The 25,547-nt window shown below is 48.3% G+C and overlaps 1 pseudogene; it reads left to right on the top strand.

Moving 5' to 3' along the window:
* Positions 1 to 550: 550 nt before the first annotated feature.
* LOC124027233 overlaps positions 551 to 25,547 on the top strand; it is a 47,315-nt pseudogene continuing 22,318 nt past the window's right edge.

Below are 25,547 nucleotides of genomic sequence, written 5' to 3' on the forward strand. Positions count from 1 at the left end.
GTTTTTAATTCGTCCCTGGTGAGTTGTACCGACTTCAGTCACATGTCTGCAGAACCCGAGTCTGTTAGCAGACGGAACTAGCCACCTAGCTACTTAGCATTTTTTTTATTTTTAAAAAAATTGACATTTTTAGCAAACAAGAATAATTTGCACGAATTATTATTTATCTAGTCATTTCTGATTTTCTTGTCAACATGTAAGTTTATCTAGTGATCGGGTCAGGACTAGTCATGGGATGATGGATATGTAACTTGCTCGCTAGCTTCGTTAGCATTGTGTGTGTTTGTTAACGCTAACTCAGCTAGCTGGATAGACGGATTTCTTTGTGATTAATTGTTGGATTTAACTTGCTTGGATGTCATGGCTTCAACGAAATGACGAGGAATTATCTTCCAGTCACCAATACGGATGAAATAAACGGTTTGATCGGCCGGGTGGTGGGAGAGGAGACATAGTATTGTAGTTGTGCCTTGTAACGTGACAGTGTTTATTTTATTATTATAGTAATTATTATAGTAAACATTAGCATATAGCTAGCAGAAAGCTCACAATGCATGACGCTTACGAACCGGTACCTATCCTGGAGGAAACTGCCTCTGCAGATTGACTGTCTTGCGGCCTGGGGTAAGTTGATATTGTCAGCTTCTCTATCTATCTATCTATCTATCTATCTATCTATCTATCTATCTATCTATCTATCTATCTATCTATCTATCTATCTATCTATCTATCTATCTATCATCTTAACTAACTAACAACACAAGACCACTCTAGCTGGCTGGTTTGTTTACCATTATAACGTCAGCCAGCTGATATCTTTACCAGTTTATTAGCTTGATGAGTTTTGAGGTGACAGATCATTGTAAACAAAGTCACCCTGTCTTGGGCCACCCTGTCGACGACAGAGAGATTTATTAGAGACCAAGTCATATTTAATGAATAGCATTGTATTTTAATGGCTTCCCAGTTGATGTCCTCATAGGGTGTGTACCAAATGGCACCCTAATTCCTAGGAGCCCTATTGGTTCTTATCAAGAGTAGTGCACTACATAAGGAAATGGGTGCTGTTTGGGACACGACCATGCTGAGGTCCTTCTATTTCCTATCACGTCACAGAGGACTGGCTTCTAGTTGGGACCAAACCGGGCCATCTGCTGCTCTACAGAATCAAAAAGGATGCAGGTGAGAGAGAGAGAGAGAGAGACCTCTGCTTTCAGCCTCTGTCCTGTGTGTGTGTGTGTGTGTGTGTGTGTGTGTGTTGTTGGCTTCGGTGTGCAATAGTTCCCAGTGTTATTACTTCCATCTTGTAGCAGATGCCTCAAATAAGGCAACATATCCCCCCTCTCTCTCTCTTCCTCGCAGGTACCAACAGGTTTGAGGTGACTCTGGAGAAATCCAACAAGAACTTCTCCAAGAAGATCCAGCAGGTAGGCGGATGAAGTGAGGATGGAGACGGCTGGGAGGTTTCTCTCTCTCTCTGTCCCCCCCCCCTCCAGGCTTTTAAGGCACTGTCCCAAGAGGACCCCTTTCAGTGACTTGTCTCTGGTAATGTAGGCACACTTCACATTCTGTTGATGTGACAGGAATTACAAAAAAAAAAAAAAAAGGTACCATAGATTGAAACAAATCTAGGTGACACTGTTGTCCCAGCCCTGTTCCAGATCTGTGCTACGGCCAACTCCGTTACTGTCCTTGACTGGGGTTGGTGACTTCTGAACTGACACGCACTCAGGTTACCATTGTCACCATCTCAGTTTCACCTCTGGTCTCTTTCTTCTGTTCCTCGCAGCTCTTCATTGTCTCACAGTACAAGATCCTCATCAGTCTACTAGGTAAAACCATTTTTCCTCAGCAAACAAACGGCCATATTGTTCACATGAACATGAGGTTGGTTATCTCAGTAATCCATAGGTCAAAGGTTGTTTTAAATATTGTCTGTTTGTGTCTGTCTGTGTGCACGGGTACGTGTGTGTCTGCATGCGTGTTCCTCTCTCTACAGAGAACAACATCCATGTCCACGACCTATTGACCTTTCAGCAGATTACTGTGGTCTCCAGGCCAAGGGGCAACGCTCTTCGCCTGTGACCTGCAGGTAAAATACAGCTCTGGTGACGGAGACATAGTTTGTAAATGTCTTTGATGCGAACCAGTTCATTGTATTTATCTGTACCTCCTGTAAAGATATTCCCTGTAGAATCTGTGAAATTGTATCACACATTTCTGTTTTCCATGTAACAATGGACATGTCGTCTTCTTCTTCTGCTTCTTCCTGCAGCTGTCCGCTTCAGGAGAGGCCCGGCTGAGGATGTGTGTTGCAGTGAAGAAGAAGCTTCAGCTGTACTACTGGAAGGACAGGGAGTTCTATGAGTTACAGGTGAGACGGGGAGTTCTATGAGCTACAGGTGAGACGGGGAGTTCTATGAGCTACAGGTGAGACGGGGAGTTCTATGAGCTACAGGTGAGACGGGGAGTTCTATGAGTTACAGGTGAGACGGGGAGTTCTATGAGCTACAGGTGAGGCGGGGAGTTCTATGAGCTACAGGTGAGACGGGGGAGTTCTATGAGCTACAGGTGAGACGGGGGTTCTATGAGCTACAGGTGAGACGGGGGTTCTATGAGCTACAGGTGAGACGGGGAGTTCTATGAGCTACAGGTGAGACGGGGAGTTCTATGAGCTACAGGTGAGACGGGGAGTTCTATGAGCTACAGGTGAGACGGGGAGTTCTATGAGCTACAGGTGAGACGGGGAGTTCTATGAGCTACAGGTGAGACGGGGAGTTCTATGAGCTATTTTGGTTAATGGCCTCGGTGGCCTGACAGATGGCCTCGGTGGCCTGGCAGGAGGCCTGGCAGGTGGCCTCGGTGGCCTGGCAGATGGCCTCGGTGGCCTGGCAGATGGCCTCGGTGGCCTGGAAGGTGGCCTCGGTGGCCTCGGTGTTCTGGCAGGTGGCCTCGGTGTTCTGGCAGGTGGCCTCTGTGGCCTGGCAGGTGGCCTCAGTGGCCTGGCAGGTGGCCTCGGTGGCCTGGCAGGTGGCCTCGTGGCCTGGCAGGTGGCCTCGGTGGCCTGGCAGGTGGCCTCGGTGGCCTGGCAGGTGGCCTCGGTGGCCTGGCAGGTGGCCTCGGTGGCCTGGCAGGTGGCCTCTGTGGCCTGGCAGGTGGCCTGGCAGGTGGCCTCTGTGGCCTGGCAGGTGGCCTGGCAGGTGGCCTGGCAGGTGGCCTGGCAGGTGGCCTCGGTGTTCTGGCAGGTGGCCTCGGTGTTCTGGCAGGTGGCCTCTGTGGCCTGGCAGGTGGCCTCGGTGGCCTGGCAGGTGGCCTCGGTGGCCTGGCAGGTGGCCTCGGTGGCCTGGCAGGTGGCCTCGGTGGCCTGGCAGGTGGCCTGGCAGGTGGCCTGGCAGGTGGCCTCGGTGGCCTGGCAGGTGGCCTCGGTGGCCTGGCAGATGGCCTCTGTGGCCTGGCAGGTGGCCTGGCAGATGGCCTCTGTGGCCTGGCAGGTGGCCTGGCAGGTGGCCTCGGTGGCCTGGGAGATTGGGCTCGTCTTGAAGGCCAAATGACCTTACCCATAAAATCACGAAATTCCAGGCCTTCAAGACGGGCGTGTGAGTGGACAGACTCTTACCAGAGAACATGGGAACGATTGCGGAAAATGCAGACCTCACATTTAGAAGGATTTTGTTTGTTAACCAATAAGTGTTTTTTGTTTGTCTTTCAGGGGGACTTTTCTGCTCCAGACATCCCGAAGTCCATGGCCTGGTGTGAGAACTCAATCTGTGTAGGCTTCAAGAGAGACTACTACCTCATCCGGGTCAGTGGGGCACAAAACAGGAAACAGTGTGTGTGGATTTCATGTGAACCTGTGGAAGACATCTTCTAATATAATATATATTATGTTTGAGCTATTATTATGAAGAGGGGCTTTGACCTCTTTCTCAATTACCCTCTTCGTCTGCACTGAGAAGACTTGACATGTTAACAATGGTCTGGTAGAAGCTTATAATTAGCTTTCGCCAGTTGTTTCAGCTCCGAATCAGGACAGGAGCGGATAGGAGGAGGGTTGTGTGTTTTACCCCTCTGCATCCTCAGACCTCTGTTATCCTCCAGATGGATGGGCGTGGCTCCATCAAGGAGCTCTTCCCTACGGGGAAGCAGCTGGAGCCCCTGGTGGTTCCTCTGGCTGATGGGAAGGTGGCGGTGGGCCAGGATGACCTCACGGTGGTGCTCAACGAGGAGGGTGTCTGCACACAGAAGTGTGCCCTCAACTGGACCGACATCCCCATTGATATGGGTACTTATATTTCCTTGTTATGGGGTCTTTCCCCTGGCTCAGCAGTATGTACATTAATATCCTGCCTTTCTGCTTAAATGACTTTACACCATCTTGTTTGTTTACAGACTTGCTACTTCTTTTTGTTTCAAGTTTTTGTGTACTTCACACTTACGATGCAATATTACTTTAAACACTAAAACGAATGAATGACTGTTGGCTATGTTTTGTCGTCTACAGACTGAATGCCACTTCGTTATATATATTATAACTCGGTGTGTTATGGTTGGAACCTGAAAATGAGGCCGTACATAAGCAGCCATTTTTTTTTATTTTTTTTTATTGTCGCTTAACTTGCACGGGAGAGAATGCTAAATTATAGCTGGTCCCATAAGATAACATAGCAAACATTAGCACTGTGCTAACCTCGCCAGGTGACAGTGATTTTATATTCTGAAACCATTTTTTATTTTTTTATTTTCATCAGCCTATCAAAGAGTTTAGACTTTATATCCACCAACCAATGGTATTTCTTTAAAATAGGTCCAACCCCCAACCACTAGAGGGATATTTTAAACCGAGAAATTCAAGATTTGTGTTTGTTCCTTATGGTCTGTAACAGAATGTTGTGTGCCAACATTGATCCTTGGCAAGACTACTACTAATGTTAGACATTTTCGCATATATGAAACAACTGCCAGGTTTTCTGTTTATCACGTTTATTGGTCACGTGCAGATGTTACTGCGGGTTTAACGAAATCCGTGTGGTTTTATGGATGAAATATGGACATTTATCATGCATCGTGAAAAGAAAAAAGCAAAGAGCCTTATGGATTTGGCAAATATCAGCCATGATCACCATCACTTTTAGGTCCATAGTGGCCCACTGCTGAAGTGGTTGACCAGGTCCATAGTGGCCCACTGCTGAAGTGGTTGACCAGGTCCATAATGGCCCACTGCTGAAGTGGTTGACCAGGTCCATAGTGGCCCACTGCTGAAGTGGTTGACCAGGTCCATAGTGGCCCACTGCTGAAGTGGTTGACCAGGTCCATAGTGGCCCACTGCTGAAGTGGTTGACCAGGTCCATAGTGGCCCACTGCTGAAGTGGTTGACCAGGTCCATAGTGGCCCACTGCTGAAGTGGTTGACCAGGTCCATAGTGGCCCACTGCTGAAGTGGTTGACCAGGTCCATAGTGGCCCACTGCTGAAGTGGTTGACCAGGTCCATAGTGGCCCACTGCTGAAGTGGTTGACCAGGTCCATAGTGGCCCACTGCTGAAGTGGTTGACCAGGTCCATAGTGGCCCACTGCTGAAGTGGTTGACCAGGTCCATAGTGGCCCACTGCTGAAGTGGTTGACCAGGTCCATAGTGGCCCACTGCTGAAATGGTTGACCAGGTCCATAGTGGCCCACTGCTGAAGTGGTTGACCAGGTCCATAGTGGCCCACTGCTGAAGTGGTTGACCAGGTCCATAGTGGCCCACTGCTGAAGTGGTTGACCAGGTCCATAGTGGCCCACTGCTGAAGTGGTTGACCAGGTCCATAGTGCCCACTGCTGAAGTGGTTGACCAGGTCTGCTGAAGTGGTTGACCAGGTCCATAGTGGCCCACTGCTGAAGTGGTTGACCAGGTCCATAGTGGCCCACTGCTGAAGTGGTTGACCAGGTCCATAGTGGCCCACTGCTGAAGTGGTTGACCAGGTCCATAGTGGCCCACTGCTGAAGTGGTTGACCAGGTCCATAGTGGCCCACTGCTGAAGTGGTTGACCAGGTCCATAGTGGCCCACTGCTGAAGTGGTTGACCAGGTCCATAGTGGCTGAAGTGGTTGACCACTGCTGAAGTGGTTGACCAGGTCCATAGTGGCCCACTGCTGAAGTGGTTGACCAGGTCCATAGTGGCCCACTGCTGAAGTGGTTGACCAGGTCCATAGTGGCCCACTGCTGAAGTGGTTGACCAGGTCCATAGTGGCCCACTGCTGAAGTGGTTGACCAGGTCCATAGTGGCCCACTGCTGAAGTGGTTGACCAGGTCCATAGTGGCCCACTGCTGAAGTGGTTGACCAGGTCCATAGTGGCCCACTGCTGAAGTGGTTGACCAGGTCCATAGTGGCCCACTGCTGAAGTGGTTGACCAGGTCCATAGTGGCCCACTGCTGAAGTGGTTGACCAGGTCCATAGTGGCCCACTGCTGAAGTGGTTGACCAGGTCCAGTGGCCACTGCTGAAGTGGTTGACCAGGTCCATAGTGCTGAAGTGGTTGACCAGGTCCATAGTGGCCCACTGCTGAAGTGGTTGACCAGGTCCATAGTGGCCCACTGCTGAAGTGGTTGACCAGGTCCATAGTGGCCCACTGCTGAAGTGGTTGACCAGGTCCATAGTGGCCCACTGCTGAAGTGGTTGACCAGGTCCATAGTGGCCCACTGCTGAAGTGGTTGACCAGGTCCATAGTGCACTTTAACCATGCGTTCGAGCCCACTTTGTGTCAAGCTTTTTGTTGAGAAAAACTGTTCCTTTCCTTGTTGCTCGATTCAAAACTCATGTGATGAAGTGGATGATTATTATAATGCAAAGCCTTTTTAGAACGCCGTAGGCATAAGAATTACAGCCAACTCGTGATAGTGTAGGCTAACATCTCCCCACCAGGAGGGGGCGTAGTCGCTTCATGGGTAGGCACCACCAGGCTTTCACCTCAGTGGCCTGCAAGCCGAGGCGACATATAGAATAGGACCACGGTGGTTCATGGGGTTCATGGTGAATTGAGGTGCCACATGCATTAGTAGGTTAGGACATTAGGGCACGATCTGATGTAAATGGATGTAGGCTATAGTCATGTTAGACTTCCTATAGAAGTCGACAGAAAAGGATCATTTGTTTTTGTATTTATTATGGATCACCGTTAGTTCCTGTCAAGGCAGCAGCTACTCTTCCTGGGGTTTATTATGGATCCCCATTAGTTCCTGCCAAGACAGCAGCTACTCTTCCTGGGGTTTATTATGGATCCCCATTAGTTCCTGTCAAGGCAGCAGCTACTCTTCCTGGGGTTTATTATGGATCCCCATTAGTTCCTGTTAAGGCAGCAGCTACTCTTCCTGGGGTTTATTATGGATCCCCATTAGTTCCTGTCAAGGCAGCAGCTACTCTTCCTGGGGTTTATTATGGATCCCCATTAGTTCCTGTCAAGGCAGCAGCTACTCTTCCTGGGGTTTATTATGGATCCCCATTAGTTCCTGTTAAGGCAGCAGCTACTCTTCCTGGGGTTTATTATGGAACCCCATTAGTTCCTGCCAAGGCAGCAGCTACTCTTCCTGGGGTTTATTATGGATCCCCATTAGTTCCTGCCAAGGCAGCAGCTACTCTTCCTGGGGTTTATTATGGATCCCCATTAGTTCCTGCCAAGGCAGCAGCTACTCTTCCTGGGGTTTATTATGGATCCCCATTAGTTCCTGCCAAGGCAGCAGCTACTCTTCCTGGGGTTTATTATGGATCCCCATTAGTTCCTGCCAAGGCAGCAGCTACTCTTCCTGGGGTTTATTATGGATCCCCATTAGTTCCTGCCAAGGCAGCAGCTACTCTTCCTGGGGTTTATTATGGATCCCCATTAGTTCCTGCCAAGGCAGCAGCTACTCTTCCTGGTGTTCATTATGGATCCCCATTAGTTCCTGCCAAGGCAGCAGCTACTCTTCCTGGGGTTTATTATGGATCCCCATTAGTTCCTGCCAAGGCAGCAGCTACTATTCCTGGGGTTTATTATGGATCCCCATTAGTTCCTGCCAAGGCAGCAGCTACTCTTCCTGGTGTTCATTATGGATCCCCATTAGTTCCTGTCAAGGCAGCAGCTACTCTTCCTGGGGTTTATTATGGATCCCCATTAGTTCCTGCCAAGGCAGCAGCTACTCTTCCTGTTGTTCATTATGGATCCCCATTAGTTCCTGCCAAGTCAGCAGCTACTCTTCCTGGTGTTTATTATGGATCCCCATTAGGTCCTGTCAAGGCAGCAGCTACTCTTACTGGGGTACAGCAAAATGAAGGCAGTTTATACAATTTAAAAAACATTACAATACATTGACTGTGTGCCCTCAGGCCCCTCCTCCTCCACTACCACATATATACAGTACTAAATCCATGTGTATGCTATCGTGTGTGTGCCTGTGCCAATGTTTGTTTGCTTCACAGTCCCCGCTGTCCAATAAGGTGTTTTAATTTATTATTTAAAAAAAATGTAATCTAATTTTACAGCTGGCATGAGTTACTTGATGTGGAATAGAGTTCCATGTGGTCATGGCTGTACGTAGTACTGTGGAATAGAGTTCCATGTGGTCATGGCTCTACGTAGTACTGTGGAATAGAGTTCCATGTAGTCATGGCTCTACGTAGTACTGTGGAATAGAGTTCCATGTAGTCATGGCTCTATGTAGTACTGTGGAATAGAGTTCCATGTGGTCATGGCTCTACGTAGTACTGTGGAATAGAGTTCCATGTGGTCATGGCTCTACGTAGTACTGTGGAATAGAGTTCCATGTGGTCATGGCTCTACGTAGTACTGTGTGCCTTCCGTAGTCAGAGAGTTACATGACTTCATCAAATAGAAGTAATTCTCCATCAGATACTGATACAGCCCAGTGTTACTCCCTTAATACTGTTGATATGAGTCCTCCTCTGGACTCGTGATTAAACTTCCATAACAAGAGCTGCAATACTGCCATCTGCAGGACAACTAGAGATGACCACCTAAAATCCTACTGTTCACTTTGTATTTTTTAAAAAAAATTTTACCTTTATTTAACCAGGCAAGTCAGTTAAGAACAAATTCTTATTTTCAATGACGGCCTGGGAACAGTGGGTTAACTGCCTGTTCAGGGGCAGAACAACAGATTTGAACCTTGTCAGCTCAGGGGTTCTGTCACAGGCAAGTAAATCGATGAGTTTTAATTGGCTGATACACATCATCAAGCCAAAGAAACTGTTTATATTTAAACGATTGCTTATGTTCGCAAGTACGGCCCTGGTGAATTTAACTTGATAGTATCTCGAGCCACATAGTTGATAACAGTTTGGTTGTAATACCCCTGTTGTCCAGGTTGTAATACCCCTGTTGTCCAGGTTGGTTGTAATACCCCTGTTGTCCAGGTTGGTTGTAATGCCCCTGTTGTCCAGGTTGGTTGTAATGCCCCTGTTGTCCAGGTTGGTTGTAATACCACTGTTGTCCAGGTTGGTTGTAATACCCCTGTTGTCCAGGTTGTAATACCCCTGTTGTCCAGGTTGGTTGTAATACCCCTGTTGTCCAGGTTGGTTGTAATGCCCCTGTTGTCCAGGTTGGTTGTAATGCCCCTGTTGTCCAGGTTGGTTGTAATACCACTGTTGTCCAGGTTGGTTGTAATACCCCTGTTGTCCAGGTTGTAATACCCCTGTTGTCCAGGTTGTAATACCCCTGTTGTCCAGGTTGGTTGTAATACCCCTGTTGTCCAGGTTGTAATACCCCTGTTGTCCAGGTTGTAATACCCCTGTTGTCCAGGTTGGTTGTAATAACCCTGTTGTCCAGGTTGGTTGTAATGCCCCTGTTGTCGAGGTTGGTTGTAATAACCCTGTTGTCCAGGTTGTAATACCCCTGTTGTCCAGGTTGGTTGTAATACCCCTGTTGTCCAGGTTGGTTGTAATACCCCTGTTGTCCAGGTTGGTTGTAATACCACTGTTGTCCAGGTTGTAATACCCCTGTTGTCCAGGTTGTAATACCCCTGTTGTCCAGGTTGTAATAGCCCTGTTGTCCAGGTTGGTTGTAATGCCCCTGTTGTCCAGATTGTAATACCCCTGTTGTCCAGGTTGGTTGTAATACCCCTGTTGTCCAGGTTGGTTGTAATGCCCCTGTTGTCCAGGTTGTAATACCCCTGTTGTCCAGGTTGGTTGTAATACCCCTGTTGTCCAGGTTGGTTGTAATACCCCTGTTGTCCAGGTTGGTTGTAATACCCCTGTTGTCCAGGTTGGTTGTAATACCCTGTTGTCCAGGTTGGTTGTAATACCACTGTTGTCCAGGTTGTAATACCCCTGTTGTCCAGGTTGGTTGTAATACCCCTGTTGTCCAGGTTGGTTGTAATACCCCTGTTGTCCAGGTTGGTTGTAATACCCCTGTTGTCCAGGTTGGTTGTAATACCCCTGTTGTCCAGGTTGGTTGTAATACCCCTGTTGTCCAGGTTGGTTGTAATACCCCTGTTGTCCAGGTTGTAATACCCCTGTTGTCCAGGTTGTAATACCCCTGTTGTCCAGGTTGGTTGTAATACCCCTGTTGTCCAGGTTGGTTGTAATACCCCTGTTGTCCAGGTTGTAATGCCCCTGTTGTCCAGGTTGGTTGTAATACCCCTGTTGTCCAGGTTGGTTGTAATACCCCTGTTGTCCAGGTTGGTTGTAATACCCCTGTTGTCCAGGTTGGTTGTAATACCCTGTTGTCCAGGTTGGTTGTAATACGCCTGTTGTCCAGGTTGGTTGTAATACCCCTGTTGTCCAGGTTGGTTGTAATACCCCTGTTGTCCAGGTTGGTTGTAATACCCCTGTTGTCCAGGTTGGTTGTAATACCCCTGTTGTCCAGGTTGGTTGTAATACCCCTGTTGTCCAGGTTGTAATGCCCCTGTTGTCCAGGTTGTAATGCCCCTGTTGTCCAGGTTGGTTGTAATACCCCTGTTGTCCAGGTTGGTTGTAATACCCCTGTTGTCCAGGTTGGTTGTAATGCCCCTGTTGTCCAGGTTGGTTGTAATACCCCTGTTGTCCAGGTTGGTTGTAATACCCCTGTTGTCCAGGTTGGTTGTAACCCCTGTTGTCCAGGTTGGTTGTAATACCCCTGTTGTCCAGGTTGTAATGCCCCTGTTGTCCAGGTTGTAATGCCCCTGTTGTCCAGGTTGTAATACCACTGTTGTCCAGGTTGTAATACCCCTTTTGTCCAGGTTGTAATACCCCTGTTGTCCAGGTTGTAATACCCCTGTTGTCCAGGTTGGTTGTAATACCCCTGTTGTCCAGGTTGGTTGTAATACCCCTGTTGTCCAGGTTGTAATACCCCTGTTGTCCAGGTTGGTTGTAATACCCCTGTTGTCCAGGTTGGTTGTAATACCCCTGTTGTCCAGGTTGGTTGTAATACCCCTGTTGTCCAGGTTGGTTGTAATACCCCTGTTGTCCAGGTTGGTTGTAATACCACTGTTGTCCAGGTTGTAATACCCCTGTTGTCCAGGTTGGTTGTAATACCCCTGTTGTCCAGGTTGGTTGTAATACCCCTGTTGTCCAGGTTGGTTGTAATACCCCTGTTGTCCAGGTTGGTTGTAATACCCCTGTTGTCCAGGTTGGTTGTAATACCCCTGTTGTCCAGGTTGGTTGTAATACCCCTGTTGTCCAGGTTGTAATACCCCTGTTGTCCAGGTTGTAATACCCCTGTTGTCCAGGTTGGTTGTAATACCCCTGTTGTCCAGGTTGGTTGTAATACCCCTGTTGTCCAGGTTGTAATGCCCCTGTTGTCCAGGTTGGTTGTAATACCCCTGTTGTCCAGGTTGGTTGTAATACCCCTGTTGTCCAGGTTGGTTGTAATACCCCTGTTGTCCAGGTTGGTTGTAATACCCCTGTTGTCCAGGTTGGTTGTAATACGCCTGTTGTCCAGGTTGGTTGTAATACCCCTGTTGTCCAGGTTGGTTGTAATACCCCTGTTGTCCAGGTTGGTTGTAATACCCCTGTTGTCCAGGTTGGTTGTAATACCCCTGTTGTCCAGGTTGGTTGTAATACCCCTGTTGTCCAGGTTGGTTGTAATACCCCTGTTGTCCAGGTTGGTTGTAATACCCCTGTTGTCCAGGTTGGTTGTAATACCCCTGTTGTCCAGGTTGGTTGTAATACCACTGTTGTCCAGGTTGTAATACCACTGTTGTCCAGGTTGTAATACCCCTGTTGTCCAGGTTGTAATAGCCCTGTTGTCCAGGTTGGTTGTAATACCCCTGTTGTCCAGGTTGGTTGTAATGCCCCTGTTGTCCAGGTTGTAATGCCCCTGTTGTCCAGGTTGGTTGTAATACCCCTGTTGTCCAGGTTGGTTGTAATACCCCTGTTGTCCAGGTTGGTTGTAATGCCCCTGTTGTCCAGGTTGGTTGTAATACCCCTGTTGTCCAGGTTGGTTGTAATACCCCTGTTGTCCAGGTTGGTTGTAATACCCCTGTTGTCCAGGTTGTAATACCCCTGTTGTCCAGGTTGTAATGCCCCTGTTGTCCAGGTTGTAATGCCCCTGTTGTCCAGGTTGTAATACCACTGTTGTCCAGGTTGTAATACCCCTTTTGTCCAGGTTGTAATACCCCTGTTGTCCAGGTTGTAATACCCCTGTTGTCCAGGTTGGTTGTAATACCCCTGTTGTCCAGGTTGGTTGTAATACCCCTGTTGTCCAGGTTGGTTGTAATACCCCTGTTGTCCAGGTTGTAATACCCCTGTTGTCCAGGTTGGTTGTAATACCCCTGTTGTCCAGGTTGTAATACCACTGTTGTCCAGGTTGTAATACCCCTGTTGTCCAGGTTGGTTGTAATACCCCTGTTGTCCAGGTTGGTTGTAATACCCCTGTTGTCCAGGTTGGTTGTAAATACCCCTGTTGTCCAGGTTGTAATACCCCTGTTGTCCAGGTTGGTTGTAATACCCCTGTTGTCCAGGTTGTAATACCCCTGTTGTCCAGGTTGTAATACCCCTGTTGTCCAGGTTGTAATACCCCTGTTGTCCAGGTTGGTTGTAATAACCCTGTTGTCCAGGTTGGTTGTAATGCCCCTGTTGTCCAGGTTGGTTGTAATACCCCTGTTGTCCAGGTTGTAATACCCCTGTTGTCCAGGTTGGTTGTAATACCCCTGTTGTCCAGGTTGTAATACCCCTGTTGTCCAGGTTGGTTGTAATAACCCTGTTGTCCAGGTTGTAATACCCCTGTTGTCCAGGTTGGTTGTAATACCCCTGTTGTCCAGGTTGGTTGTAATACCCCTGTTGTCCAGGTTGGTTGTAATACCACTGTTGTCCAGGTTGTAATACCACTGTTGTCCAGGTTGTAATACCCCTGTTGTCCAGGTTGGTTGTAATAACCCTGTTGTCCAGGTTGGTTGTAATGCCCCTGTTGTCGAGGTTGGTTGTAATAACCCTGTTGTCCAGGTTGTAATACCCCTGTTGTCCAGGTTGTAATACCCCTGTTGTCCAGGTTGGTTGTAATACCCCTGTTGTCCAGGTTGTAATACCCCTGTTGTCCAGGTTGGTTGTAATAACCCTGTTGTCCAGGTTGTAATACCCCTGTTGTCCAGGTTGGTTGTAATACCCCTGTTGTCCAGGTTGGTTGTAATACCCCTGTTGTCCAGGTTGGTTGTAATACCACTGTTGTCCAGGTTGTAATACCACTGTTGTCCAGGTTGTAATACCCCTGTTGTCCAGGTTGTAATAGCCCTGTTGTCCAGGTTGGTTGTAATACCCCTGTTGTCCAGGTTGGTTGTAATGCCCCTGTTGTCCAGGTTGTAATGCCCCTGTTGTCCAGGTTGGTTGTAATACCCCTGTTGTCCAGGTTGGTTGTAATACCCCTGTTGTCCAGGTTGGTTGTAATGCCCCTGTTGTCCAGGTTGGTTGTAATACCCCTGTTGTCCAGGTTGGTTGTAATACCCCTGTTGTCCAGGTTGGTTGTAATACCCCTGTTGTCCAGGTTGTAATACCCCTGTTGTCCAGGTTGTAATGCCCCTGTTGTCCAGGTTGTAATGCCCCTGTTGTCCAGGTTGTAATACCACTGTTGTCCAGGTTGTAATACCCCTTTTGTCCAGGTTGTAATACCCCTGTTGTCCAGGTTGTAATACCCCTGTTGTCCAGGTTGGTTGTAATACCCCTGTTGTCCAGGTTGGTTGTAATACCCCTGTTGTCCAGGTTGTAATACCACTGTTGTCCAGGTTGTAATACCCCTGTTGTCCAGGTTGGTTGTAATACCCCTGTTGTCCAGGTTGGTTGTAATACCCCTGTTGTCCAGGTTGGTTGTAAATACCCCTGTTGTCCAGGTTGTAATACCCCTGTTGTCCAGGTTGGTTGTAATACCCCTGTTGTCCAGGTTGGTTGTAATACCCCTGTTGTCCAGGTTGTAATACCCCTGTTGTCCAGGTTGTAATACCCCTGTTGTCCAGGTTGTAATACCCCTGTTGTCCAGGTTGGTTGTAATACCCCTGTTGTCCAGGTTGTAATACCACTGTTGTCCAGGTTGTAATACCCCTGTTGTCCAGGTTGGTTGTAATACCCCTGTTGTCCAGGTTGGTTGTAATACCCCTGTTGTCCAGGTTGGTTGTAAATACCCCTGTTGTCCAGGTTGTAATACCCCTGTTGTCCAGGTTGGTTGTAATACCCCTGTTGTCCAGGTTGTAATACCCCTGTTGTCCAGGTTGTAATACCCCTGTTGTCCAGGTTGTAATACCCCTGTTGTCCAGGTTGGTTGTAATAACCCTGTTGTCCAGGTTGGTTGTAATGCCCCTGTTGTCCAGGTTGGTTGTAATAACCCTGTTGTCCAGGTTGTAATACCCCTGTTGTCCAGGTTGGTTGTAATACCCCTGTTGTCCAGGTTGTAATACCCCTGTTGTCCAGGTTGGTTGTAATACCCCTGTTGTCCAGGTTGGTTGTAAATACCCCTGTTGTCCAGGTTGTAATACCCCTGTTGTCCAGGTTGGTTGTAATACCCCTGTTGTCCAGGTTGTAATACCCCTGTTGTCCAGGTTGTAATACCCCTGTTGTCCAGGTTGTAATACCCCTGTTGTCCAGGTTGGTTGTAATAACCCTGTTGTCCAGGTTGGTTGTAATGCCCCTGTTGTCGAGGTTGGTTGTAATAACCCTGTTGTCCAGGTTGTAATACCCCTGTTGTCCAGGTTGGTTGTAATACCCCTGTTGTCCAGGTTGGTTGTAATACCACTGTTGTCCAGGTTGTAATACCCCTGTTGTCCAGGTTGTAATACCCCTGTTGTCCAGGTTGTAATAGCCCTGTTGTCCAGGTTGGTTGTAATGCCCCTGTTGTCCAGATTGTAATACCCCTGTTGTCCAGGTTGGTTGTAATACCCCTGTTGTCCAGGTTGGTTGTAATGCCCCTGTTGTCCAGGTTGTAATACCCCTGTTGTCCAGGTTGGTTGTAATACCCCTGTTGTCCAGGTTGGTTGTAATACCCCTGTTGTCCAGGTTGGTTGTAATACCCCTGTTGTCCAGGTTGGTTGTAATACCCCTGTTGTCCAGGTTGGTTGTAATACCACTGTTGTCCAGGTTGTAATACCCCTGTTGTCCAGGTTGGTTGTAATACCCCTGTTGTCCAGGTTGGTTGTAATACCCCTGTTGTCCAGGTTGGTTGTAATACCCCTGTTGTCCAGGTTGGTTGTAATACCCCTGTTGTCCAGGTTGGTTGTAATACCCCTGTTGTCCAGGTTGGTTGTAATACCCCTGTTGTCCAGGTTGGTTGTAATACCCCTGTTGTCCAGGTTGGTTGTAATACCCCTGTTGTCCAGGTTGTAATACCCCTGTTGTCCAGGTTGGTTGTAATACCCCTGTTGTCCAGGTTGGTTGTAATACCCCTGTTGTCCAGGTTGTAATGCCCCTGTTGTCCAGGTTGGTTGTAATACCCCTGTTGTCCAGGTTGGTTGTAATACCCCTGTTGTCCAGGTTGGTTGTAATACCCCTGTTGTCCAGGTTGGTTGTAATACCCCTGTTGTCCAGGTTGGTTGTAATACGCCTGTTGTCCAGGTTGGTTGTAATACCCCTGTTGTCCAGGTTGGTTGTAATACCCCTGTTGTCCAGGTTGGTTGTAATACCCCTGTTGTCCAGGTTGGTTGTAATACCCCTGTTGTCCAGGTTGGTTGTAATACCCCTGTTGTCCAGGTTGGTTGTAATACCCCTGTTGTCCAGGTTGGTTGTAATACCCCTGTTGTCCAGGTTGTAATGCCCCTGTTGTCCAGGTTGTAATGCCCCTGTTGTCCAGGTTGGTTGTAATACCCCTGTTGTCCAGGTTGGTTGTAATACCCCTGTTGTCCAGGTTGGTTGTAATGCCCCTGTTGTCCAGGTTGGTTGTAATACCCCTGTTGTCCAGGTTGGTTGTAATACCCCTGTTGTCCAGGTTGGTTGTAATACCCCTGTTGTCCAGGTTGGTTGTAATACCCCTGTTGTCCAGGTTGTAATGCCCCTGTTGTCCAGGTTGTAATGCCCCTGTTGTCCAGGTTGTAATACCACTGTTGTCCAGGTTGTAATACCCCTTTTGTCCAGGTTGTAATACCCCTGTTGTCCAGGTTGTAATACCCCTGTTGTCCAGGTTGGTTGTAATACCCCTGTTGTCCAGGTTGGTTGTAATACCCCTGTTGTCCAGGTTGTAATACCACTGTTGTCCAGGTTGTAATACCCCTGTTGTCCAGGTTGGTTGTAATACCCCTGTTGTCCAGGTTGGTTGTAATACCCCTGTTGTCCAGGTTGGTTGTAAATACCCCTGTTGTCCAGGTTGTAATACCCCTGTTGTCCAGGTTGGTTGTAATACCCCTGTTGTCCAGGTTGTAATACCCCTGTTGTCCAGGTTGGTTGTAATACCCCTGTTGTCCAGGTTGTAATACCACTGTTGTCCAGGTTGTAATACCCCTGTTGTCCAGGTTGGTTGTAATACCCCTGTTGTCCAGGTTGTAATACCACTGTTGTCCAGGTTGTAATACCCCTGTTGTCCAGGTTGGTTGTAATACCCCTGTTGTCCAGGTTGGTTGTAATACCCCTGTTGTCCAGGTTGGTTGTAAATACCCCTGTTGTCCAGGTTGTAATACCCCTGTTGTCCAGGTTGGTTGTAATACCCCTGTTGTCCAGGTTGTAATACCCCTGTTGTCCAGGTTGTAATACCCCTGTTGTCCAGGTTGTAATACCCCTGTTGTCCAGGTTGGTTGTAATAACCCTGTTGTCCAGGTTGGTTGTAATGCCCCTGTTGTCCAGGTTGGTTGTAATAACCCTGTTGTCCAGGTTGTAATACCCCTGTTGTCCAGGTTGGTTGTAATACCCCTGTTGTCCAGGTTGTAATACCCCTGTTGTCCAGGTTGGTTGTAATAACCCTGTTGTCCAGGTTGTAATACCCCTGTTGTCCAGGTTGGTTGTAATACCCCTGTTGTCCAGGTTGGTTGTAATACCCCTGTTGTCCAGGTTGGTTGTAATACCACTGTTGTCCAGGTTGTAATACCACTGTTGTCCAGGTTGTAATACCCCTGTTGTCCAGGTTGGTTGTAATAACCCTGTTGTCCAGGTTGGTTGTAATGCCCCTGTTGTCGAGGTTGGTTGTAATAACCCTGTTGTCCAGGTTGTAATACCCCTGTTGTCCAGGTTGTAATACCCCTGTTGTCCAGGTTGGTTGTAATACCCCTGTTGTCCAGGTTGTAATACCCCTGTTGTCCAGGTTGGTTGTAATAACCCTGTTGTCCAGGTTGTAATACCCCTGTTGTCCAGGTTGGTTGTAATACCCCTGTTGTCCAGGTTGGTTGTAATACCCCTGTTGTCCAGGTTGGTTGTAATACCACTGTTGTCCAGGTTGTAATACCACTGTTGTCCAGGTTGTAATACCCCTGTTGTCCAGGTTGTAATAGCCCTGTTGTCCAGGTTGGTTGTAATACCCCTGTTGTCCAGGTTGGTTGTAATGCCCCTGTTGTCCAGATTGTAATACCCCTGTTGTCCAGGTTGGTTGTAATACCCCTGTTGTCCAGGTTGGTTGTAATGCCCCTGTTGTCCAGGTTGTAATACCCCTGTTGTCCAGGTTGGTTGTAATACCCCTGTTGTCCAGGTTGGTTGTAATACCCCTGTTGTCCAGGTTGGTTGTAATACCCCTGTTGTCCAGGTTGGTTGTAATACCCCTGTTGTCCAGGTTGGTTGTAATACCACTGTTGTCCAGGTTGTAATACCCCTGTTGTCCAGGTTGTAATACCCCTGTTGTCCAGGTTGGTTGTAATACCCCTGTTGTCCAGGTTGGTTGTAATACCCCTGTTGTCCAGGTTGGTTGTAATACCCCTGTTGTCCAGGTTGGTTGTAATACCCCTGTTGTCCAGGTTGTAATACCCCTGTTGTCCAGGTTGTAATACCCCTGTTGTCCAGGTTGGTTGTAATACCCCTGTTGTCCAGGTTGGTTGTAATACCCCTGTTGTCCAGGTTGGTTGTAATACCCCTGTTGTCCAGGTTGGTTGTAATGCCCCTGTTGTCCAGGTTGTAATACCCCTGTTGTCCAGGTTGGTTGTAATACCCCTGTTGTCCAGGTTGGTTGTAATACCCCTGTTGTCCAGGTTGGTTGTAATACCCCTGTTGTCCAGGTTGGTTGTAATACCCCTGTTGTCCAGGTTGGTTGTAATACCCCTGTTGTCCAGGTTGGTTGTAATACCCCTGTTGTCCAGGTTGTAATACCCCTGTTGTCCAGGTTGTAATACCCCTGTTGTCCAGGTTGGTTGTAATACCCCTGTTGTCCAGGTTGGTTGTAATACCCCTGTTGTCCAGGTTGTAATGCCCCTGTTGTCCAGGTTGGTTGTAATACCCCTGTTGTCCAGGTTGGTTGTAATACCCCTGTTGTCCAGGTTGGTTGTAATACCCCTGTTGTCCAGGTTGGTTGTAATACCCCTGTTGTCCAGGTTGGTTGTAATACGCCTGTTGTCCAGGTTGGTTGTAATACGCCTGTTGTCCAGGTTGGTTGTAATACCCCTGTTGTCCAGGTTGTAATACCCCTGTTGTCCAAGTTGGTTGTAATACCCCTGTTGTCCAGGTTGGTTGTAATACCCCTGTTGTCCAGGTTGGTTGTAATACCCCTGTTGTCCAGGTTGGTTGTAATACCCCTGTTGTCCAGGTTGTAATGCCCCTGTTGTCCAGGTTGTAATGCCCCTGTTGTCCAGGTTGGTTGTAATACCCCTGTTGTCCAGGTTGGTTGTAATACCCCTGTTGTCCAGGTTGGTTGTAATGCCCCTGTTGTCCAGGTTGGTTGTAATACCCCTGTTGTCCAGGTTGGTTGTAATACCCCTGTTGTCCAGGTTGGTTGTAATACCCCTGTTGTCCAGGTTGTAATACCCCTGTTGTCCAGGTTGTAATGCCCCTGTTGTCCAGGTTGTAATGCCCCTGTTGTCCAGGTTGTAATACCACTGTTGTCCAGGTTGTAATACCCCTTTTGTCCAGGTTGTAATACCCCTGTTGTCCAGGTTGTAATACCCCTGTTGTCCAGGTTGGTTGTAATACCCCTGTTGTCCAGGTTGGTTGTAATACCCCTGTTGTCCAGGTTGGTTGTAATACCCCTGTTGTCCAGGTTGTAATACCACTGTTGTCCAGGTTGTAATACCCCTGTTGTCCAGGTTGGTTGTAATACCCCTGTTGTCCAGGTTGGTTGTAATACCCCTGTTGTCCAGGTTGGTTGTAAATACCCCTGTTGTCCAGGTTGTAATACCCCTGTTGTCCAGGTTGGTTGTAATACCCCTGTTGTCCAGGTTGGTTGTAATACCCCTGTTGTCCAGGTTGGTTGTAATACCCCTGTTGTCCAGGTTGTAATACCCCTGTTGTCCAGGTTGGTTGTAATAACCCTGTTGTCCAGGTTGGTTGTAATGCCCCTGTTGTCCAGGTTGTAATACCCCTGTTGTCCAGGTTGTAATACCCCTGTTGTCCAGGTTGTAATACCCCTGTTGTCCAGGTTGGTTGTAATACCCCTGTTGTCCAGGTTGTAATACCACTGTTGTCCAGGTTGTAATACCCCTGTTGTCCAGGTTGGTTGTAATACCCCTGTTGTCCAGGTTGGTTGTAATACCCCTGTTGTCCAGGTTGGTTGTAAATACCCCTGTTGTCCAGGTTGTAATACCCCTGTTGTCCAGGTTGGTTGTAATACCCCTGTTGTCCAGGTTGTAATACCCCTGTTGTCCAGGTTGTAATACCCCTGTTGTCCAGGTTGTAATACCCCTGTTGTCCAGGTTGGTTGTAATAACCCTGTTGTCCAGGTTGGTTGTAATGCCCCTGTTGTCCAGGTTGGTTGTAATAACCCTGTTGTCCAGGTTGTAATACCCCTGTTGTCCAGGTTGGTTGTAATACCCCTGTTGTCCAGGTTGTAATACCCCTGTTGTCCAGGTTGGTTGTAATAACCCTGTTGTCCAGGTTGTAATACCCCTGTTGTCCAGGTTGGTTGTAATACCCCTGTTGTCCAGGTTGGTTGTAATACCCCTGTTGTCCAGGTTGGTTGTAATACCACTGTTGTCCAGGTTGTAATACCACTGTTGTCCAGGTTGTAATACCCCTGTTGTCCAGGTTGGTTGTAATAACCCTGTTGTCCAGGTTGGTTGTAATACCCCTGTTGTCCAGGTTGGTTGTAATGCCCCTGTTGTCCAGATTGTAATACCCCTGTTGTCCAGGTTGGTTGTAATACCCCTGTTGTCCAGGTTGGTTGTAATGCCCCTGTTGTCCAGGTTGTAATACCCCTGTTGTCCAGGTTGGTTGTAATACCCCTGTTGTCCAGGTTGGTTGTAATACCCCTGTTGTCCAGGTTGGTTGTAATACCCCTGTTGTCCAGGTTGGTTGTAATACCCCTGTTGTCCAGGTTGGTTGTAATACCACTGTTGTCCAGGTTGTAATACCCCTGTTGTCCAGGTTGGTTGTAATACCCCTGTTGTCCAGGTTGGTTGTAATACCCCTGTTGTCCAGGTTGGTTGTAATACCCCTGTTGTCCAGGTTGGTTGTAATACCCCTGTGTCCAGGTTGTAATACCCCTGTTGTCCAGGTTGTAATACCCCTGTTGTCCAGGTTGGTTGTAATACCCCTGTTGTCCAGGTTGGTTGTAATACCCCTGTTGTCCAGGTTGGTTGTAATGCCCCTGTTGTCCAGGTTGGTTGTAATGCCCCTGTTGTCCAGGTTGTAATACCCCTGTTGTCCAGGTTGGTTGTAATACCCCTGTTGTCCAGGTTGGTTGTAATACCCCTGTTGTCCAGGTTGGTTGTAATACCCCTGTTGTCCAGGTTGGTTGTAATACCCCTGTTGTCCAGGTTGGTTGTAATACCCCTGTTGTCCAGGTTGGTTGTAATACCCCTGTTGTCCAGGTTGGTTGTAATACCCCTGTTGTCCAGGTTGGTTGTAATACCCCTGTTGTCCAGGTTGGTTGTAATACCCCTGTTGTCCAGGTTGGTTGTAATACCCCTGTTGTCCAGGTTGGTTGTAATACCCCTGTTGTCCAGGTTGGTTGTAATACCCCTGTTGTCCAGGTTGGTTGTAATACCCCTGTTGTCCAGGTTGGTTGTAATGCCCCTGTTGTCCAGGTTGTAATGCCCCTGTTGTCCAGGTTGTAATGCCCCTGTTGTCCAGGTTGGTTGTAATACCCCTGTTGTCCAGGTTGGTTGTAATGCCCCTGTTGTCCAGGTTGGTTGTAATACCCCTGTTGTCCAGGTTGGTTGTAATACCCCTGTTGTCCAGGTTGGTTGTAATACCCCTGTTGTCCAGGTTGTAATACCCCTGTTGTCCAGGTTGTAATACCCCTGTTGTCCAGGTTGTAATACCCCTGTTGTCCAGGTTGTAATGCCCCTGTTGTCCAGGTTGTAATACCACTGTTGTCCAGGTTGTAATACCCCTGTTGTCCAGGTTGTAATACCCCTGTTGTCCAGGTTGTAATACCCCTGTTGTCCAGGTTGGTTGTAATACCCCTGTTGTCCAGGTTGGTTGTAATACCCCTGTTGTCCAGGTTGTAATACCACTGTTGTCCAGGTTGTAATACCCCTGTTGTCCAGGTTGTAATACCCCTGTTGTCCAGGTTGGTTGTAATACCCCTGTTGTCCAGGTTGGTTGTAATACCCCTGTTGTCCAGGTTGGTTGTAAATACCCCTGTTGTCCAGGTTGTAATACCCCTGTTGTCCAGGTTGGTTGTAATACCCCTGTTGTCCAGGTTGGTTGTAATACCCCTGTTGTCCAGGTTGTAATACCCCTGTTGTCCAGGTTGTAATACCCCTGTTGTCCAGGTTGTAATACCCCTGTTGTCCAGGTTGGTTGTAATACCCCTGTTGTCCAGGTTGGTTGTAATACCCCTGTTGTCCAGGTTGGTTGTAATACCCCTGTTGTCCAGGTTGTAATACCACTGTTGTCCAGGTTGTAATACCCCTGTTGTCCAGGTTGGTTGTAATACCCCTGTTGTCCAGGTTGGTTGTAATACCCCTGTTGTCCAGGTTGGTTGTAAATACCCCTGTTGTCCAGGTTGGTTGTAAATACCCCTGTTGTCCAGGTTGGTTGTAATACCCCTGTTGTCCAGGTTGGTTGTAATACCCCTGTTGTCCAGGTTGGTTGTAATACCCCTGTTGTCCAGGTTGGTTGTAATACCCCTGTTGTCCAGGTTGGTTGTAATACACCTGTTGTCCAGGTTGGTTGTAATACACCTGTTGTCCAGGTTGGTTGTAATACCCCTGTTGTCCAGGTTGGTTGTAATACCCCTGTTGTCCAGGTTGTAATGCCCCTGTTGTCCAGGTTGGTTGTAATAACCCTGTTGTCCAGGTTGGTTGTAATAACCCTGTTGTCCAGGTTGGTTGTAATAATATATATAATAATAATAATATATGCCATTTAGCAGACGCTTTTATCCAAAGCGACTTACAGTCATGTGTGCATACATTCTACGTATGGGTGATCCCGGGAATCGAACCCACTACCCTGGCGTTCCAAGCGCCATGCTCTACCAACTGAGCTACAGAAGGACCACCCTGTTGTCCAGGTTGTAATAACCCTGTTGTCCAGGTTGGTTGTAATACCCCTGTTGTCCAGGTTGGTTGTAATACCCCTGTTGTCCAGGTTGGTTGTAATACCCCTGTTGTCCAGGTTGTAATACCCCTGTTGTCCAGGTTGGTTGTAATACCGCTGTCGTCCAGCAGGGGGCAGTACGATTCCATTTTGTTGTTCCTATCCGGCAGGTGAGATGAGTTTTGAGGGGTTTGTATTTTAGACAGGGACTCCTTGTTAGCTCTCATCCACAATCACTCTCTTTTCTATAAACAATAGTTCATTCTTTTTTTTTTCTCTTGTCCTCAGTGTCATTTTATATCTTTACAGTTAATACATAATAAATATATCCCATTTTTTAGCAGATGCTTTTATCGTGACTTAGTTCAACCGTACATACATGTTTTCATATGGGTTGTCCAGGGAATCGAACCCACTGTCCTGCCATTGCAAGCACCATACTCAACCAACTGAGCTCCAGAGGACAACTCAACCCAGCACATGCTGTGTTGTCAGTTTGAGTACAGGTGACCTGGGGAACAGAACGTGGAGCCGTCCTATTTGGCCCTGAACGTTTCCACTTTGCTAAAGGCCTTTTTCAGACAAAGAAGATGCAAAATGAAGTCTTTTTTTGTTGTTGTTTGTTTTGAAAGACTCTTTGTCTTCCGGCTGCATCGTTGGAATGCAGAAGTAACAGTCTGAAAGGGGAAATGAAGTCTCCAAGCTACGAAGGTTTCAATTCAAACGGCAATTTCCTCGTTTACATTGAGCCGACCGATCGTGTGGTTTTGGCAGGAGGCTGGACAGGAAGAGAATCGGCCAAGTGTTATGTCCACACATCTCTATATTCATGGTCATGCTCACACACACACACACACACACACACACACACACACACACACACACACACACACACACACACACACACACACACACACACACACACACACACACACACACACACACACACACACACACACACACACACACACAGTACATAGTCTGATATTTGCTATTAATGCTTACTCTAAGACCTTGATCTCCCCTGGGTTCAGCCAGTCCCCCCTCTAAGACCTTGGATCTCTCCCTGGGTTCAGCCAGTCCCCCCTCTAAGACCTTGGATCTCTCCCTGGGTTCAGCCAGTCCCCCCCCCCACCCCCCTCTAAGACCTTGGATCTCCCCTGGGTTCAGCCAGTCCCCCCCCCCTCTAAGACCTTGGATCTCCCCTGGGTTCAGCCAGTCCCCCCCCCCTCTAAGACCTTGGATCTCTCCCTGGGTTCAGCCAGTCACCCCCCTTTAAGACCTTGGATCTCTCCCTGGGTTCAGCAAGTCCCCCCCCCCCCCTCTAAGACCTTGGATCTCTCCCTGGGTTCAGCCAGTCCCCCCCCCCCCCCCTCTAAGACCTTGGATCTCTCCCTGGGTTCAGCCAGTCCCCCCCCTCTAAGACCTTGGATCTCTCCCTGGGTTCAGCCAGTCCCCCCCCTCTAAGACCTTGGATCTCCCCTGGGTTCAGCCAGTCCCCCCCCCCCCTCTAAGACCTTGGATCTCTCCCTGGGTTCAGCCAGTCCCCCCCCCCTCTAAGACCTTGGATCTCTCCCTGGGTTCAGCCAGTCCCCCCCCCCTCTAAGACCTTGGATCTCCCCCTGGGTTCAGCCAGTCCCCCCCCCCTCTAAGACCTTGGATCTCCCCTGGGTTCAGCCAGTCCCCCCTCTAAGACCTTGGATCTCCCCTGGGTTCAGCCAACCCCCCACCCCTCTAAGACCTTGGATCACTCCCTGGGTTCAGCCAGTCCCCCCCCATCCTTCTCCTCAGTCCAGCCATCCATCGTCCCAGGCTGTTCTAATATGTCATTCTATGGCTGTAGATAGCTGGCGCGACCAAGATTTCCTCCCTGCCCTGCTAGCCTCCAGGGCTCCAGTCTCTACACAGCCAGACACCTCATGTTGGAAGACTTGAGGCACATTTCTGATCCCAAAGTTGTTTATGATCCCTTTTACTCGGTCTTATTCCTGTGGAGATAGTGTCCAAAACACTGGAAAATGTATCTTACGATTAATCTTTTAAATATATTTTACATTTATTTAACTAGGCAAGTCAGTTAAGAACAAATTCTTATTTACAATGACGGCCTAGGAACAGTGGGTTAACTGGTCTAGGAACAGTGGGTTAACTGGTCTAGGAACAGTGGGTTAACTGGCCTAGGAGCAGTGGGTTACCTGGCCTAGGAACAGTGGGTTAACTGGTCTAGGAACAGTGGGTTAACTGGTCTAGGAACAGTGGGTTAACTGGTCTAGGAACAGTGGGTTAACTGGCCTAGGAACAGTGGGTTAACTGGTCTAGGAACAGTGGGTTAACTGGTCTAGGAACAGTGGGTTAACTGGTCTAGGAACAGTGGGTTAACTGGTCTAGGAACAGTGGGTTAACTGGTCTAGGAACAGTGGGTTAACTGGTCTAGGAACAGTGGGTTAACTGGTCTAGGAACAGTGGGGTTAACTGGTCTAGGAACAGTGGGTTAACTGGTCTAGGAACAGTGGGTTACCTGGTCTAGGAACAGTGGGTTAACTGGTCTGGGAACAGTGGGTTAACTGGTCTGGGAACAG

The sequence above is a fragment of the Oncorhynchus gorbuscha genome, unplaced genomic scaffold (assembly GCF_021184085.1).
Source record: "Oncorhynchus gorbuscha isolate QuinsamMale2020 ecotype Even-year unplaced genomic scaffold, OgorEven_v1.0 Un_scaffold_3017, whole genome shotgun sequence".
NCBI lineage: Eukaryota > Metazoa > Chordata > Actinopteri > Salmoniformes > Salmonidae > Oncorhynchus > Oncorhynchus gorbuscha.